At 44.4% G+C, this 17,509-nt stretch overlaps 1 protein-coding gene across 2 annotated transcripts in view; it reads right to left on the bottom strand.

Moving 5' to 3' along the window:
* Cemip (cell migration inducing hyaluronidase 1) overlaps positions 1 to 10,376 on the bottom strand; it is a 175,975-nt gene extending 165,599 nt beyond the window's left edge. For both annotated transcript variants that reach the window (XM_047542051.1, XM_047542054.1), the window contains exon 1: positions 10,120 to 10,376. The gene's annotated coding sequence lies outside the window, so the exon portion shown is untranslated. The remainder of the gene's footprint in view (positions 1 to 10,119) is intronic.
* Between the last annotated feature and the right edge of the window lie 7,133 nt (positions 10,377 to 17,509).

Below are 17,509 nucleotides of genomic sequence, written 5' to 3'. Positions count from 1 at the left end.
CCATAGGAGTATAGACCACTCAGAAGGTAACTAGCAGTCACAAGGCTTGTTTGATTCCCAGAGCAGAATATGTAAGAGTCAGCATCGGATTTATTCCACAGAGAGATGTGTATGCTTGGGATCCTAGAGGCCAAATGCAGGACTCAATTAGCATATTTAATAAATATTTGGGTACCTACTATGTGCCAGCCCTTGGGAATAAACAGAACACAGAAGAGTCTCTGCTTTAAGCCAATTCGGGCTTCCACCCCCAAATGAAGAAAGGGATGTTGGTTGTTGGTTGTGTTGGGACAGGCTGGGATAGAAGCCATCCCAACTGAGGGAAACCACAGCCTCCTGCACCACAGTTTCCCAGGATGGCCACCAAAGGGACTTGCAGGAGCTAGACGCACCATTCAAATTGTGACTACCCCTCCCTGTTCCTTTTGATCTCAGAGAGGTGATGTCCTCAAACAACCTCAACAGAGCAGAAACTCAAGTTCATGCTAATAAAGCAAGACTCAACAGAAGCATCATCTTGTTCTGTATGTCAAAAAGCTTCTTAGGCTTGGCATCCTAACAACTGGGGAGGCTTAGGCAGGAGGATCACAAATTTGAGGCCAGCCTCAGCAACTTAGAGAGACCCTGTCTCAAACTAAAAAATAAAAAGGGCTGGGGATGCAGTTCAGTCATAGAGCACCCCTGGGTTCATTGTAAGTACAAAAAAAAAAAAAAGGTTACTTAAAGTAATTGTATATGTGAATGTTTAAAAGAAAAAGAACTTGACTACATGGTCATTTTCAGAAAATCCCAGAATATGTTTATGTGTTACCATTTGTAACAACATACCCAGTGATTTTAAGATCTAAAACAGACTTAAGCTCTTTCTCAGCCACCTGGAAAGCTCCCGAATACACATAACCCACAATTATGTGGTCAAAGGGAACTCCAAGACACTTCAAAGCTGTGAACCAAAAAGACCCCTCCGAGATCACCCAGTCTTTGTATTTTTACAGTTACTTAAACAAAAAGAGATCCTTGTCTATGGAAGTTCCAAAGCCCAAATTCCACAACTGCTTTCTCTTTCACCACAAAACTGAACTAGAAATCTGATGGACTCTGGCTTCTTAAGAAGTCACAGACTCAAATCTCAAGTTGGCTACAGTGGTATGGGCCTATAATCCCAGTCACCCTAGAGGCTGAGGAAGGAGGATGGCAAATTCAAGGCCAGCCTCAGCAACTTAGCAAGACCCTGTTTCAAAATAAAAAATAAAAAGGGTTGAGGATGTGGCTCAGTGGTAAAGCACCCCTGGCTTTAATCCCCAGTACAAAATTAAAATCTGCATATATAAATAAAATAAGTATATAAAATATGTAAATATGTATATGTAAAATATGTATAAGTAATTATATATATATGTTATTACTTATAAATAGATATATGGGGGGGGTCAGTGTTACTAATTTTTCTTTTTGCCCCCAGTTTTATTTTATGTCCAATAAAAGACTGAAGAGTCACTCAGTCATGAGCCCAGGATTCAGTCATGTACATGAGTTGGAGGGGCAGAGAAATAAGGGCACTAACTCATGGCTTAGCAATGTTGCTGAATAACAACCTTTTGCTGAGTAACGTGGAAATGGATCTGAAGCATATGGATTAAATTCCTCTGAAAATAAACATGATTTTTGAAGGGAAGGAAAGGAAAAGTACTTAGCCACTATGTTTGAGGTTTTCCTAAACCTAAACCTTTGGAAAATGAGCATAAGGGTAAATTACTCAGTGCCCGTAAAAGGCTTGTCATAAACCACTAGTTTGTTTAAATAAACATTTTTAATGGCTCACCCAAACCTGCTCCCCTCTTGGGGCTCATTCCTACTGTTCTTTACAGGAAGGAGAACAGTTTTGTACACCTACAGGGGTGGAGCCTTAGGTGGGCTCAAGACCAAGCTGAAAATAGGTGTCCTTACCACACGGAATGAACAAGTGTCCCCTGAAGAAAACAGGCAAAAGATGCCTTGGACTAAGAGCAGACAGAAGCAAAGGTGCTACCCTGCACCACTCTGTAGCCTCAGGAATCGGTGTCCTCATGTCCCACCTGCAGACACCACTGCCCCCCTGGAGGGAAGGAGGACCCAAGGACACTAGAAATGGTGACAGCACAGGCAGTAGCCAGTGCATCCAGGTCTACAGATCAGGACCACTGCCAGCTAGCACCCAGGTCCATGGGACTCTGGTCACTTATGACAAGAGGTTCAGGCAATATAGGAACTAATCTAAGCCCAGCCCTAAGGAAAAACTAGGAAGAAGGGAAAAGCTGAATCCCAGTGGTTGAGAATCTGTCTTCAGTTCAGGGTATCTGATATGGACCAATGCTAAGGCCTCTAACAGGAGGCAGATGCCCCTAGAGTGTAAAGCTCCTGATCTCCACATGCCAGGCTTCCCCAGCACCACACAGCACAGTAGGTTGATGGGAAGAAAGTCATCTTCCAAGTGCCCTTCCCTCTATCAAGGTTCCTCATATATCCAATCCAGTACTGGCTCTTCCAGAAGACTCTCTGAACTGAACAAGCTTTCATCATTTTCAATAAAATATTTGATTATGTTTGCAGTGGTTCTTCAGGTCCCTTTCAAAGAACTTACAACCACCTATCAGTCAGGGGTGTGCTATTTTGGTGTTGTCATGCTAAGGAGGTACACAGTACTATTTGTGTGTGTGTGTGTGTGTGTGTGTGTGTGGTGCTGGGGATCAAAGCCAGAACCTCCCCAATGCTATATGAGCACTTTGTCACTGAACCACACCGCCAGCCTATAGGAGGCACAAAGAAGGCACCCCTATGAATTGGAGCATCCTGCTCATTCAGGCACTCAGGGTCACCTAGAGCTCTTCCTACCTTTTTTTAATTTTTGTGGGGTAGAATCCAGGGCCTCATGCATGCTAGTACTACTAAACCACACCCCCGGACCTATCTGGCTTTTCAAACGCCACTTTCAAAACAATTTTGCATTCAAATTGGCTACTTTACATTGATGAAAAGGGATGCAAAATCCTGATCAGAATTTGTTGACTTATATCCCAGAAATAATTTTTCCCTTGCCAGTTTTTATAGAATATGAAAAGTCTTGGGAGGTTTAAAGTTGATTGACAAGGTTGAAAAACCTATTTTTATAAGACATAGCTCTATCTGCCCATGTTCAATTATAACTTGAGTTTTCTGGACTACTACCTGTCATTTATCCTTTCTCACTGGTAGTCCTTGTACCCTGTATTTATTACATTATCACACACAAGGTAACTCTGCTTTCATTTCTTTGAAAATTTTTGAAACAAAAACCCCACAAGACATTGGAATATTGAAAAGACATAGTAAGACAGACTATAATAAAACTAAGATAACACTATTAATTTGAATGCCAAAGCAAAACAAAATGTCCACAACAAAGGTTTTCCAACTGCTTACCTAGGTGCCCACAGAGCTCCATGGAACCCCTTGGGGCTGCAAGACAAAAATCCAGTCCCACCCCCAAACATAGCCACTTTTCATTTGGTTTGTAAACTGGATTTAATCAGATTTTGTTGGAATAAAGCATTTTATGGTTAAAGTCATTTTAAACCAATGGTCTAGGAGACTAAAAGCCCCAGAGACCTATGGCTGCTCAGAAGTACTCACTGTTCATAACATGTAGCCTGAGGACTGTACAGGGAAGGGAGCTTAGGCACCTGAGGCAGGTAAGGAACTTCGTGTACCTGAGAAGTTGTGGGGGATGAGGTGGCTAGGCCTGTTTGAGATTCTGGATCTTTCCCTGTGTCCTCCACTCTGTGGAATGCCTTCAAACTCCATTTTCCAAATTCCACCTTTGCCTAAGCAAAAAACTGCTGAGAACTTCTGTTGATCCTCCCAGATTCACCTCTTCCCCCTTCTCAGTGAAGCTTCCTCTGATTTAACTTCCTTCTTCTCCCAGCAGGTAATCTGAACTCTACCCCAGTGACCCACCTGCCCTGGTCCCCATCACACTGCAGAGCAACTCCTGACTTCCATTCTATCCCCCCACTAGACTGTTAGCTCCCTGAGACTGAGGACCATGAATTCAACTCTGCCTCCCCAGTGGCTAATTCAAGGCCTGCCACAAAGAAGATGATCAAAAATTTGTACTTTATTTATTTATGGTTTCTACATATGGTGGTAGATAACAAAGCAATTGCACACATGCATCTTGGGCTTCCAGAATGCGTTTGCAATAGCCAGTTCATCCACCCAAGAATGCTGAAGGGAAAGAAGCTGAAGAAGAAAACCAGGCTTTAAATCTCATTTTCAGGTTTAAAAAAAAAAAAAAGTTGTGGTCTTTTTTGACTCAAGAAAAGTTGTTTAAATGTAAACATGCATTCTCAGTGTCTGGGACCAGAGTTAGATGAAATTCCCCAAGTGATCTCTTAATACTACCAAAATTACATTCAAATGCCTCTGCTAGGCAAAGATAAATTGCAATTTGCACAATAGTCTTGCACTTAAAAGTAACTTCATTCAGAAAGCTTTGCAAATTTATTATGACAAGGAAAGGAGGAAACTTAAAGAGGTTCAAGATATTTAGTCTGCTGATAAGGCAGCTTAGGAGTGACAATAATTACTTTCAAGAATTTGAAGGGTCATTATAAGGTCCTTAGGAGGGCATGGGCCAGCTGGCTCCATAACTTGGACATCAGAAATTGACTTAAATGACACCAAAATGAGTTAGAGGTAGAATCATCGAAAGTCAGTAATGATGTAGACACTCGGCACTTGAAGGAAACTCATGACCAGAAGCACTACCTAGGAGCTGAATAAAAATGCAGACCCTACAATGAATCAAAATGCTATCTGTAAAGATAAAAATAAATATTTTTTTTTTAAAAATGCACACCCTTTCCTAGTGACTCAGAAGGCTGGGACAGGAGGATCACAAGTTCCAAGTCAGTCTGGGCAACTTAGCAAGACCCTGTCTCAGAATAAAGAATGAAAACTGCTGAGAGTGTAGTTCAGTGGTCCTGGGTTTCAATCCCCAGTACTGAAGAAAGAAGGAAGAGAGAGGGGAAGAAGGAAGGAAGGAAGGAAGGAACAGCAGGCAGGCAGAACTTCAGCCTCCACCCCAGATCTGCGAAATCAGAGCTGTACTTTAACAAGTGTTTCTGTGGCTCACTTGCATATTCAAGTCCAAGAAGCACAATCTAACTTAACCCCTTCATTTTTCAGGTAAAGAAACAGAAGATTAGAGGAGCCAGGGAACCTGCCCAAGCTTTGGCAGTTGGTCTAGGTAGAGAACAGAGTCACAATGGCATCGCCTTTAATCTAGTCCCCAAGGAACACTACGATGGATCTCATCCTTCCTAACTGGCAGAGCCATAGAAAAGGAAGCCACTGCACTGTCCTCAGTCCCTGGGACTGGGTCCATTTCTTGCAGCCATGAAGAATCAGGTCAACAGCAGGAACTTCCCAGTCCAGAAAGGGCTACCAGTGAAGCAGTTAGCTGAGGAAGCCTGAAGCCCTCCTGTCCCCACATGATGCCTAGAAACAGAATGGAGACTCTTCGGGCCAGAACCACCAGTCTCTGGACATGCCTTCCCTATAACAGAAAATGCCTAATAGCTAAGCTCTTTAACAGACAATTGAGAGAAAGAAACACAGAGGGTTTTCAAAAACAGTTATCTGGTCCAAGCACTTTAACCTCAAGTTGTGTCTGAACTCATGATACAGCTGCCCTTACAGAAGATCAAAGATAATGCCTCAGCAATTCCTTAATGCAAGGAGCCAAGCTATCCAGGACTGGAGAGGAAAGACTTGCTCTACATAGGTGCCTCTATGAGGAAGGCCTGCCTTTACTTTCCAAGGCTCAGGTCACCTGCAGGGGTGGGAAGAGAAGGATGCATTCAGATTCCTGGAGCCAAATAGTCTAGAGGAGCCAAGCTGAGCCTAGGAACCTGTCCTAGAAAAATAACAGGGATGGGAAGGAGCAGGAGCTCCTCTCCCTCTGGGTGGGTATGTGTATTTCCTGGAAGTGAGGGAACTAAGCATACAGTGAATGTATGTTTGATGACATTTCTCTGTAAGCAGCTTCCCATCCAAAGAAGTAAGCTTGAATAAAGTCTGGCATCAGAACAGACAGGAAAAAGAAAGGACCAAGGAACCTACCACAGAGGCTAGGACAGCCCTGAAGGAAGTGGCTGAACAAGAAGGCACAGAGATTAATAAAATTCACCATGGTAGCCATCATCCTACCAAAATTTGCAAAGTAAGCAGGAGGAAATGGAGACTCAGACAGCGGGGCAGCTAGCAAGACAACAGAAAGGAAAGTAGCACTGAAAAGTCTCTCCCAGTACCCATGGCCACTGTCATCCTCCTGCTGATCCAACAGGATACAAGAGAGTAAAAATGAAATCCTTTCACATTCAGTATCGAAAGGGAATAAACTGTCTCCACATAACCATGGGAGTGGGGTGGGAGGAACAGCTGATGCATTACCCAAGTAAGATCAAACATCTAGGTATTTGCCACCATGAATAAAGATAAATGTAATATATGTAGCCTGGACTTTTCATAGATATGAAATCTTGTGGATGCAACCCATAACTTTGTTCCCTTTTAGGAACTCAGCTCACATGCTTGAGTTTCTCTTTTAAGCTATAACTACAAATGCATTTAATCCATCAGATGATATTGCTCTGCCCGTATTACATAAGGTACTAGTGAGGGTCATTGAAGTGGCAGGCTTCAAAGGCGGCTAATGAGAGTGACTAAACTCACCTTTCCCATCCCACTGGCCTTTCTCGCTAAATGCCACTGCTGCCATTTGATCTGTCTATCTCTCGGGGCTCAGACACTGCAACAGACAGGCTGCCACAGAACCAACAAAAAGCTCCTTATTTCCATTCATGCCACTTCCCCCATCCCTCATTGGTCCTCCTGGCCAAGACCGATCCATAGTTTTCTTACCATAAAGTCATGAGTATGCTGCAAACTGGAATCTGAATGGGAGTCCGCAGAAGAGAGCAGGGACTTCAAGGTCAGCCAGCGGAAAAGGTCCTCCTGCTCTAGTCACATCACCAGTGAATAAAAGCCTCAGAAAGACTCCCAGTATCCATAGACTGTTCTTGAGCTTCACTCCTTTCAGATGGAGGAAACTAAGATTTCTTTTGCTCTATTAAGGGGGAAAAAAATAAGGAAAATATATGAGGGCACCAGAATGTGAAATTGGCACACATGCACAAACACACACACACACACACACACACACACACACACACACACACACTTTTGGGGTAAAGAAATATACCTGGAAGATTGAGTACTTTATAACTTCATTATCCAAATTTCTGCAGTGTGTCATGTCCTTGTGATTTCTACCAGACATGCCACCTAAATGCAGAGCTGGTGGGACTGAAAAAAGTGTGAGCAAGTGTCTTGATTGAGATCTCACACTCAAGCAAGTCTCTGACACAAAGGAATGTGCTCCTTGCATAACAACAATCACTCATTGGCCTCCTTGGCCAGGGCCTGACAACATAGCTAACCCACACTCATCCTGGAGCAACCCAGAAATTGGTCTTGGAGAACTCTCCTCCAGTATCAAGAAAGACAATAAAGACCCTTATAAGATCTTGAATTCTTAATTATCTAAAACAAAGGACTGTGGTCATCTTTTGAAAATGACTTTTATCTTTCCTTCAAAGTGGTATAAGTGGGAAAGACAGTTGACTGATTTGGCACATAAAAAAATTCTATCTAAAAAAAAAATTCCATCTATCTTTAAATACGAATGTTTTTAGCACTACAATGTCAGCACTTTCATCAATTCCATCAACAAAATCTTGAATGTGAAAATAAAGTGAGGATAGGGTCCCTATCAGTTACTAGGAGAGATGACACAGAACATAGATTTTTAAAAAGCACAATTATCTTTAAATATATCTATAATCAATGCCATTTTAGAAGCATTCTGTGTCCAGCACTAAGTTAAAAGCTTAACTGTGCCAATTAAGTCTCATAACAATCCTACAAGGTAGAGTGTATTATTCCCAGCTTATAGATGAGGAAACAACAACAAAGAATTTAATTGACTTTCCCAAAGTCACAGATGCTGTCTCGAAACAAAAAAAAAGACTTGCCTTATTATTTTTACCCTCTGTGGGTCTTCATCCATCACAAACAGAAGAGAACTTCTGAGTTTCTTAAAATTTTTAAATAAAGGGAGATACACACTTCTGTGTAGATAGTAATGACAAAAAGAAAAGCCCCATAGAGTGTAATTTCTTACTGGAGGAGAGAGATGTTTAATTTGGTGCACAGATTAACTCCCACAGGTTTTCTCTTCCTGTTTCCAAGTAACCAACTTGAACAATCATCTACTGGGTTACCGACAAGCCTTTGGAAGCTGCTTCATTATCCCTTTGGAGGAAACTATTAGGATCACAAAAACAGCATAGTTGCCTTTGCAAATGCACTCAAACGCATTTTTTTGTACATTTGTTCTATTTGACTTCTCTATCCTGGCATAACTGTGAAACTCATATTCTCCCAACATCATGTTTATTAAATAATTTAATAAAACAGAACACATGACCCCAGGTCCTACCCAGAAAGCAGTTTGAGTTCAGTCTGGCATTATCTCACTGCCTTTGTCAGACCCTCAAAGGTCACACATTCATAACACCTCTGAAGAGTCCCCGTGTTGTCACGGAAGAGCCAATGAAGGCGACACCGAGACGTCCTACAGAGTCAGTTGCAAGCTCAGCTAGGACCTGGTCACAAACCACGGACTGCAGTAGACTGAGCGACCTCCTGAGAGGTCTGTGCCGCCTCGGGATAGAACACTAACGGTCCCTGCGGACTGTCAGTCCCTCTCCTCTTTGCAGAGTCCCAATACCCTGGATCTGACAGGAAAGCGCGTGAGTTCCAGGGAGACCCAGGGCCACAGACCCCGAGTGGAGGAAGTGGCTGGGAGCTGTCCATGGTGGCGCCGCGCCTGGGCACGCAGCGCCGCCGGCTCCCCGCCCCCGGGCGCGCCTGGAATCCCTCTCCAGACCGCGAAGACTGAGGGACACGCTCCCGGGCTCACAGTCTCCGGGATGGGGCTGCAGCCAGGCACTGGCTCACACATCAAAAGGTTAGTTTTGAAAGGGAGTTCTTACCTGTGGACAGGGTTGGCTGCTCGGAGCAGGACTCAGAACCTCAAACCCGGCTGCTGGCTGTACGCCTGGGACTGCCGTGGTGTCCGACCCTCGGGGAACGGCGGCGGTTGCTGAGAGCGAGTCTGCGGCTGAGGGACCCGGACGCAGTGCGCTCCATTCTCATGAGCACATGCATCCCGTGGGGTTCATTCCAGAATGTCACTGGCCCTCGGTTCCAAAGCGGCGAGCTGGAGACCTGACCACGACCCTGCCAGGTTCCTGTCTTTCCTCTCAACCTTAATGCAACCCATCTTGCAGCCGACCGACGTCCCTTGCCAAGGACCAGCAAAGCTTCCAGCGCTGCCAGTTTTAGCATCTTAGTCTAAATATCATCAGGGGCCCTCGGTCATCTAACATCCAATTGCCTCTCCCCGGCCGCAAGCCAGCTCGTCTCTGGGTGCCTAACCCTGTCCTGAGAGGCAGGAAGAGGCGGAGGGGAACCAGAACGAAGACCGTGCTAAGACAGTAGCAGCAGGGCGCAGACCTGTTGCTAGGCGCACGCCCACTAGTGCACAGTCTGAGCTGGCTCCCTATCGGCTGGGCTCCGTCCGAGACCTGGCCCTCAAGGCAATCCCTCTTTGGCGAGACAGAATCCCGAACGCTAGTCTGCCTTGACATTCAGAAGGGGGAAAATCTACCCAAAGCAGTTATCTGTCCCCCGCTGAATGTACTCTGGGGACACCAGCGCCCCCTGACACCTGCCGCTTGTAAAGGGTCACACAAGATCTTAGAGCTATCCCACAGAGCACAGAGACAGAGGCATGTGCCCATCAACAGACGCATGGACAGACAGAGGCAGACTGCACAGCACATGGACAAACAGAAGCTGAGGACGGTTAATATTTCCTCTAAACCAGGCGGAGGCGCGGGACCCGGGTCTTCCCTCCCCTCCGAGGCTCGGGTCGGCCGTGCAGCCATGGAGTCCCCCGCCCGGCCCTCTTACCTCCGGGTCGGTGGCCGAGACTGCCACGCCTCGCGGGCCAGGAGCGCAGCAGCCGGGACGTCTGTTCACTGACCACCAGGCGCCGAGAGCTCCCGGAGCGTTGGCAAGTAGGGTGGACACTAGTCTGTGAAGTCGCGGTTCAGACACTGAGCGCGCTCAACTGGGCTAGCTCCCGGTGCCCGTCCACTGCACCCGCGCGCCGCTTTGCGCCCACAGCTCCGCCGGTTTGCACGGTGACGGGATCTGCTCGCTCTCGCTCGCAACCGCCAGACCAAGCGGCCGCTTTTATAGCCGCTTTTATAGGCTGACTCCTCCCCCCCACCCCAGCCCCTGCGCCCGCGCGGCACCGAAGCTCCCCCCCTGCCCCCGATGAGGCGTCCTCCCCCTTGCATAAGTGGGGCGGGGGCCCGGCGCCCTGGCCGGGACCGGGCGGGCTCTGGCGGCCGCACGGCGAGACGCAGACCCAAGCCCCAGAGCCTGGTGCGCGAGACCCACAGCGGTTGCCGGGCGAGGGCGCTGGAGCCCAGGACACAGTGGAGGGCCGGGAGCACGCTCGGCCTGGAGGGCTGGGGTAGCCTGCTCAGGCATGAACCCGGCTCGCACCCGCGGTTTTCCCAAAGGACAGGCTCGGAGAAAGGAAAAAGGCCTACTTATGCCACAGAATCGTCGCGAGTCGGGAATCCGGGGTACTCAGTCTCAGAACCCCCCGCCCCCAATTCATGAGAAAAAGAGTGGACACAGAGATTCTGGTCTTTGTCCTATCAATTCCTCCGGGAGAAAAATGTGTGGGCTTTCAACTGGAGACCTTGGTTTGAAACTGGATTCAGATTGGCCAGTTATGTAACCATGAACAAGGGTCTTAACCCCTCTGATTCTCAGTTTCTATACCAGGAAAATGGGTTCTCACAGGACTAGTGAGAGGATTTAAATGAGATCAGGGAATTATGAGCTCCAGGCACTTATGAGGTGCTCAGTAAGTTAGAGTCCTTCCCATTTGGGTCAGAGGGCTCTGTACTTCTTGTACTGGAGAGGCCAAATTTCTCAAGGGTCAAAGCAAGAAGGTGACCAGTGAGATATTCTCCTACCCAAAAAAACACTACTAATGGAAAGACCCCACACAGCAGATCCTCAGGAAATCTGGAATCTCCTCTCAATTCTGCCATTACCGTGCTGTGTGACCTAGGGCCAGCTACTTCCCCTCTCTGGATCTCAGGGTGGTTTGGAGGTTTATTTGTTTGTTTTCTGTTTGTTTTAATCTTCAAAATGATGAGTTTGATGTCTATCCTTTGTCCCTTCCCTTTTCTAGTTTGCCACTCAGCCCCTCCCCTGGTTAACTGGAGCCTCCTAGAATACACATTTCCTTCTCCATTTCAGCCAGTATGGTGTGAGAACCAACTGCACCAAAACCTTCATTCTAGGCATTACATGCTAGCTTCAGGAATCTAACTGTGGGCTTTTGGGCCAGGCTATGGCCAAACAGAAGCTTTGGATATCTTTGATCGTGCCCTCTGGGCTGAGACAGAAGCTTTCAGTCACTTGACTAAACCAGAGAAGCCCAGCATTCCACCTCCAGGCCTTTTCTAGACAGTTGGACTTGATCCTTATAGGAGACAATGATCAAGATTCTCAATCCTTCCTTAACTTCATAGGAAGTAATGAGCTGTTTCTATTGCAATCCTCACTCCCCACACTGCCCTTTCCAGGAAAATAAAATGGAACCTACCCCTGTGCCTCCATTGAGTCCTCTTCCATGATTCCTGTTTCCTTTATTTTCTTATGGAGCACCCAGACACCCAACCCACAAACATTTGTGAGAAGTAAGAGAGAAGGTGCTGAGCATTTAACCCAAATGGACAGCCTTGGATTAGCCCTGCTTGGAGTGACAAGTACAATTCTATCCTCTCCCATTGGCAGAGTACATCTGAGGCTCAAAGTATCCGTGCAGCCAGGCAGCCCTCTGGTGAGAGGCCAGCCCAGCAGGCATCTGAGAACTGAAGCAATAAAGAAAAACTCTTGCCTAGGGATGGGTCCTGGAAAGTGCTTAGTCATGCTTTCTCCAAGCACAGAAGTGCCCAGCACATTCCTCTGGTATCCAGTTTTCTTTATCATAGACCAATGCTCAGGGGAAAAAAGCAATGCTGATGAATTACAAACAGGCTCCACACATTTAAAACCAGATTCTCCAGCCAGATCTTCACTCAGCACTTGCATTCAGTGCACAGTGATGGGCTGGGTGTGCTGGTAAAATTTTCAAAGAATAACATTGACCACATTAACCTGCTGGATTTACTATCCACACTTTCCTATATCTAAGGTTTTATAAATGCAGAGATAGGAGCTAGTTAAAAGAAGGGAGCAGTTAGCTTTCTGGGTTTTGCCAGAATCCCCCAGTTGAGTCTCCAGAGAGAAGAGAAATACTCAGAAGTGCTAAGATCTTTCATCCAGAGCCCTGCCTTTCCTCCATTCTCTACATTTACCTCCAGCCCACCTTCCTCAGCAGGGATGCAGTCCTCTCCACATCACATGTAATAGAATAGTATTCACTGCTACCCAAGTCTGGCATTTTCTACTTGGCTGGATGGATTTCACACTTGCCAGGCAAAGCAAGAGTCACCACACTCTACCTGCTGACCAGCATAACCAGTCCTCCACCTCCTATAGTAGCCTCCCCTAGAGTTTGAAAGGTTGTCCACAACTGTGACTCTATATGCCAAGCCTTCAGTCCTAGGGAGTGAAAAAGCAAAGAAAGCTGGGAAGCAGGATGCACCAATGTGGGTGGACTGTGACCCTGAAGGTTTTAGGGAGACCAGCAAGAACTAAAACCTCAATCATTCCCATTCTGACCAAGCTCATGAAGACCGAACCATACTTAAATTGCACCAACAGGGGTCGCCCTTGGACACTAAGCCTGAAGCTGGTCTCGGAAAAGGGAAATTCCAGCCTGGACCCTGGGACCAGATTTGCACAAGATGCTCCTAGGTTCCGGTTTTGTCAGATGCAAATGAGGCTGCCTAGCTATGTAGAGCAAGTCCTAGGTTTTTCTGGTGAGAGAAGTCTGCACTGGAACTTGAGACAGGAAATCCTAGAAACATTGACCAGCCACTCAGGAGCTCTAAAAACATTTCTACCACTGCCACTTCAAACAGCTAATCATCATAAAGAAGTCCTCTGCTCTTGTGCTTTATATATCTAAAATATATGTAAACATGTGTATATGTGTATGTATGCGTAATGTTTTCATATTATTTTTTCCAAATTGTTAAAATAAAAAATGTTCCCTGTTTTTAAAGAATCTTTAAAAATTCAGAAAATGAACAAAGGAGAATAACCTAGCTTCTAGTATAATATATGTACATTACAAAAAGTTTAAAAATATAGAGTAGCACAAAGGAAATAATCACTTTGATTTAAAGATCATTTCTGTTAATTTCAGCATATAGCTTTTTTCCATGTATATTACATATATAGATGCAGAAATACATAAATATACTTAAACCTTCCATAAGTGGTTTAAAAGCTCAAAATCTTTGTCCTCACCAGAGTGCACGTTCTGGGAGGGCAGAGGCTGAGTCTCTCCAATTCACCCACCTACCCGTAGTAACTCCTGTCGAGACAGGAATTTGAGAAAACAGATACTGAGTTTCAAAAGAGAAGCACTCAGAACTGTCGGAATGCAGGAACCACCCATGAACCACCCATGAACCTTTGAAATGCAAAACAAGCAACTCTGGAGCTACCGGGCTCACGTCCTCGGCTCGAGTCCTTGCTGCAAAAAGTAACACGGTGTGAGCGCAATGCGCAAGCGCAGGAAAAACAGGCGCGAAATTGTGTGACTCCGCCTTGACTCTAGTTCGGTCGCTAACTACCATCTCTGTATAAAAATTTTCGGGCCAGAACAAGGGGTTGCACTATTTACCTTTGGGGATGACCCACATTACCTCTTGAATATGTATTTCTTGCTTCCCCCAAAGCTTCTCACTTTCAAGATATAAGGTAGCCCACATTCTTCCTTGAATGTGCATCAGTTTTACTTTTTGTTTTGTTTTTAAATGGGGATTTAACCCAGGAACGCTTACAGCTGAGCTACAATCCCTAGCCCATTTTCTTTTCTGATAGGTCTCGGTAAATTGCTCAGGCTGGTCGGAACTTGCCATCCTGCATCACCCTCCTGAGTCACTGGGATTACAGTTGTACAACGCCACGCCTGGCAGAGCTGAATTCCTAAATAAATCTCTGTCTCTGGCTGGTGCATGCAGAAATTCTTTTCTGTCACATATGCCAAAGACCCCACTTGTTGTAAGTTGGGGTCCCCCTCTCCATGAACTCCCCTGATGACACTGAAGAGTCAGAGTCGGTTGGTATTTACATTATGAATGGATGAATACATGAATGAGCATTTCTTATAAAAGCTAACATACAAACAGTAGAGAAGGAGACCCAAAGAGTTCTAAACATTTGAAAAGATGAAATGAAAACTAATACTACACTGCAAAAATAATCAGATTGGCAAAAATCCAAAACTTTGAAATCACCTTTGCTGGGGGAGACAGAAGGTGAGAGCAGACTCTAACATACATCACCAATGGAAGCTGGATTTGGTACAAGATGTAAGGGCAATAAGACAAGATTTATGAAAATATACATAACGTTTGACTCAGAAACTCCACTTTTGGGAATATGTTCTACAAGTTTTGTGGTATAAAATTATTAATACATATCAGCTTTCTGGTTTTTGTTTTGTTGTTTTTTGTTTTTTTGGGGGGGTTTTGTTTGTTTGGGGTTTTTTTTTGGTACTGGGGATGGAGCCCAGGGGCACTCAACCACTGAGCCACATCCCCAGCACTTTTTATATTTTATTTAGAGACAGGTCACTAAATGCTCAGGCTGGCTTTGACTTGTGATTCCCCTACCTGAGTTAGCCTCCTGAGCAACTGGGATTACAGATGTGACCAAGACCAGCAGCAATTCTATTTATAATAGTTAAAAAAAAAAAAAAAAAAAAGGAAATAGCCAAAATGCCTAATTGTAGGGCTAATTAAATAAATTAAGTTACATCCAAAGGATGCAGTACTTTGTAGCTGTTTTTTTTTTTTTTTTTTTAAAGGAATAATAGCTGGGTGCAGTGGCACATGCCTATAATCACAGCAACTCAAGACTGAGAAAGGAGGATCTCAAATGTGGGATCAGCCTCAGTGACTAAATGAGACCCCCATCTCCCTCAAAGGGGAAACAAAGGAATAAAGTTTTGGGGGTTTTGTTGTTTTTCAGTAGTGAGGATTGAACCCAGGGTCTTGCGCATGCTAGGCAAAAGCTCTACAACTGAGCTACATCCTCAGTTCATAATTATCTTGGTAAATGACTATTACTAAAATAAAAAAAAAATTAAATACTCCTATTTATGCAATGGAGGAAAGGAAAAGTATTATATATTTGCATTTATATGTAGATACATAAGAAATTATCTAGAATGATGCAAAAGAAGGTGAAAATATGGTTCCTATGGCCCTTCTAGTGCTCAATAGCTCTGGTAAGGTATTAGGAAGATGAAAGACAAGAATGGGAAACCAACTTCTCCTTCACACTTATTTGACTTTTTTCTTTTAAAACCAAATGAATTTATCACATAGTCAAAAATTTAAATAATTTTTTTAAAAAGATACCATATGTACTATTTTTTCACTTAGTAATACATCACTTCCCCAACTCTTACATCTCTTTCAACATTACTTTAAAGTGGTATGCTATTTCCTAATATGGACATAATTTATGTAATCAATCCCCATTCCTGGTTTCAGCATTCTAGATAAGGCCTACATTTTTGATGCTTCTCTTGTCATTTCTCTGGCATAATTTCAGTGTGCACCTACCTTAGGCCAAAGTACCCTCCAGAAAACTGGGACTAGTCTCTGCTCCAACAATCAACATCTGAGAAGACCCAGTTCCTGGACCCCCCTCTAACACTTGGTATTCCTTTTCTTGTTTATTTTTAAATGCTTTGTCAATTTGATAGAAAACATACTATATTTCATTGGAATTTTAGTTTCTTGGATTTTATTGCCAGCATAGTTAAAATGCTTTTATTCAACATTTACAGTTCTTCCTTTGGAAACTTCCTCCATAGAAGAGAATATGTCATGTGGAGATCACCACAAATATTTGTGAGCTTAATAGATGCAACCAAAGAATTGTTGTAGGAGGGATCTGGATGACCCTAATATTAGACAGTCTCTTGGCATGTCAAAGAAGCATTAAAAATAAATTACAGTCAGAATTTTCCTTCCAAAACAGATGTCAGATCCTCCCCTACTCTGACAAATTACTTTTCACTCAGATAAAAATGCAGAGGCATTACATGACCTGTGAATGGAGCCACTCTCTGCAGCTTCCACCTCCATCACTAACCATCCTGCTCACTCACTCAGTCACTCGCCTCTTGCTGTTTCTTTAGCACAAGTGCATTCCAGTCCAAGGTCCTTTGAACTCACTTCTCTTCTGCCTGGGATGCCCTCTCAAACCCCCCAGATATCTACATGACCAACTCTCACTTCATTCAGGCATCTGCTCAAAAGTCACTCACTGGAAAATGTCTTTCCTATTTTCCTTATAGAGTCATGTCCTATCACTCTGCCTTCCATCTCCTTACCAAGATTTATTTTCCCCTTATTTCTTTGTTTATTGCCTGTTGTCCAGATATTACTGGAATGTAAGTGCCAGTGGATCCAAATATAGTCATTTTTCTTCTTTCTGTGGTACTGGGGATTGAACCCAGGGCTACTGTACCAATGAGCTACATGCCCGGTCCTTTAAAAAATTTTTTTTTTTTAATTTGAGAAAAGATCTCCCTAAACGTCCCAGACTGACCTCCATCTTGCAACCCTTCTGCCTCAGCCTCCCAAACTGCTGGGATGACAGATATGCACTACCATGCCCAGCCAAACTACATCATTTATTAACAGATATAGTCCCAGTGCCATCCAAAAGTATTTTTTGGTTGACAACAAATTTCAATTTCTGGATTACAGCATCAGTTGTACCAATGGCCATTTATAGGAAGTATAGTCTAAACAGGATGTATCCTGGACATTTAGATGTTTTGGGTCTCCTTCCAAATACCAACTAATTCAGTTTTATTTCCATAATGCTGTTGGAAGCCAGAGTGTGTTTGGTTGGCAGCCCATTTTTACATTTCAGGAAAGAGTTCATTATCTTTTTTTGCCGGGTAAACATGGAGTCAGCCTTTGAGACTCACCTCAAGTGTCACTGTCCCTGGGGGACCTTTCTGACCACCCCCCCGACCCTGAGTTCTTATGGGAGCTTATACAGAGTTTCATTATGGAATCGCAGCAGTGTGTGTGTGCAATGTGCCTACATATGGTTTCTACCTTCCCCA

The sequence above is a fragment of the Sciurus carolinensis genome, chromosome 2 (assembly GCF_902686445.1).
Source record: "Sciurus carolinensis chromosome 2, mSciCar1.2, whole genome shotgun sequence".
NCBI classification, from domain to species: Eukaryota; Metazoa; Chordata; class Mammalia; order Rodentia; family Sciuridae; genus Sciurus; species Sciurus carolinensis.
Note: the sequence above shows the minus strand (reverse complement) of the source record. Positions and strands in the feature narration are given on the sequence as shown.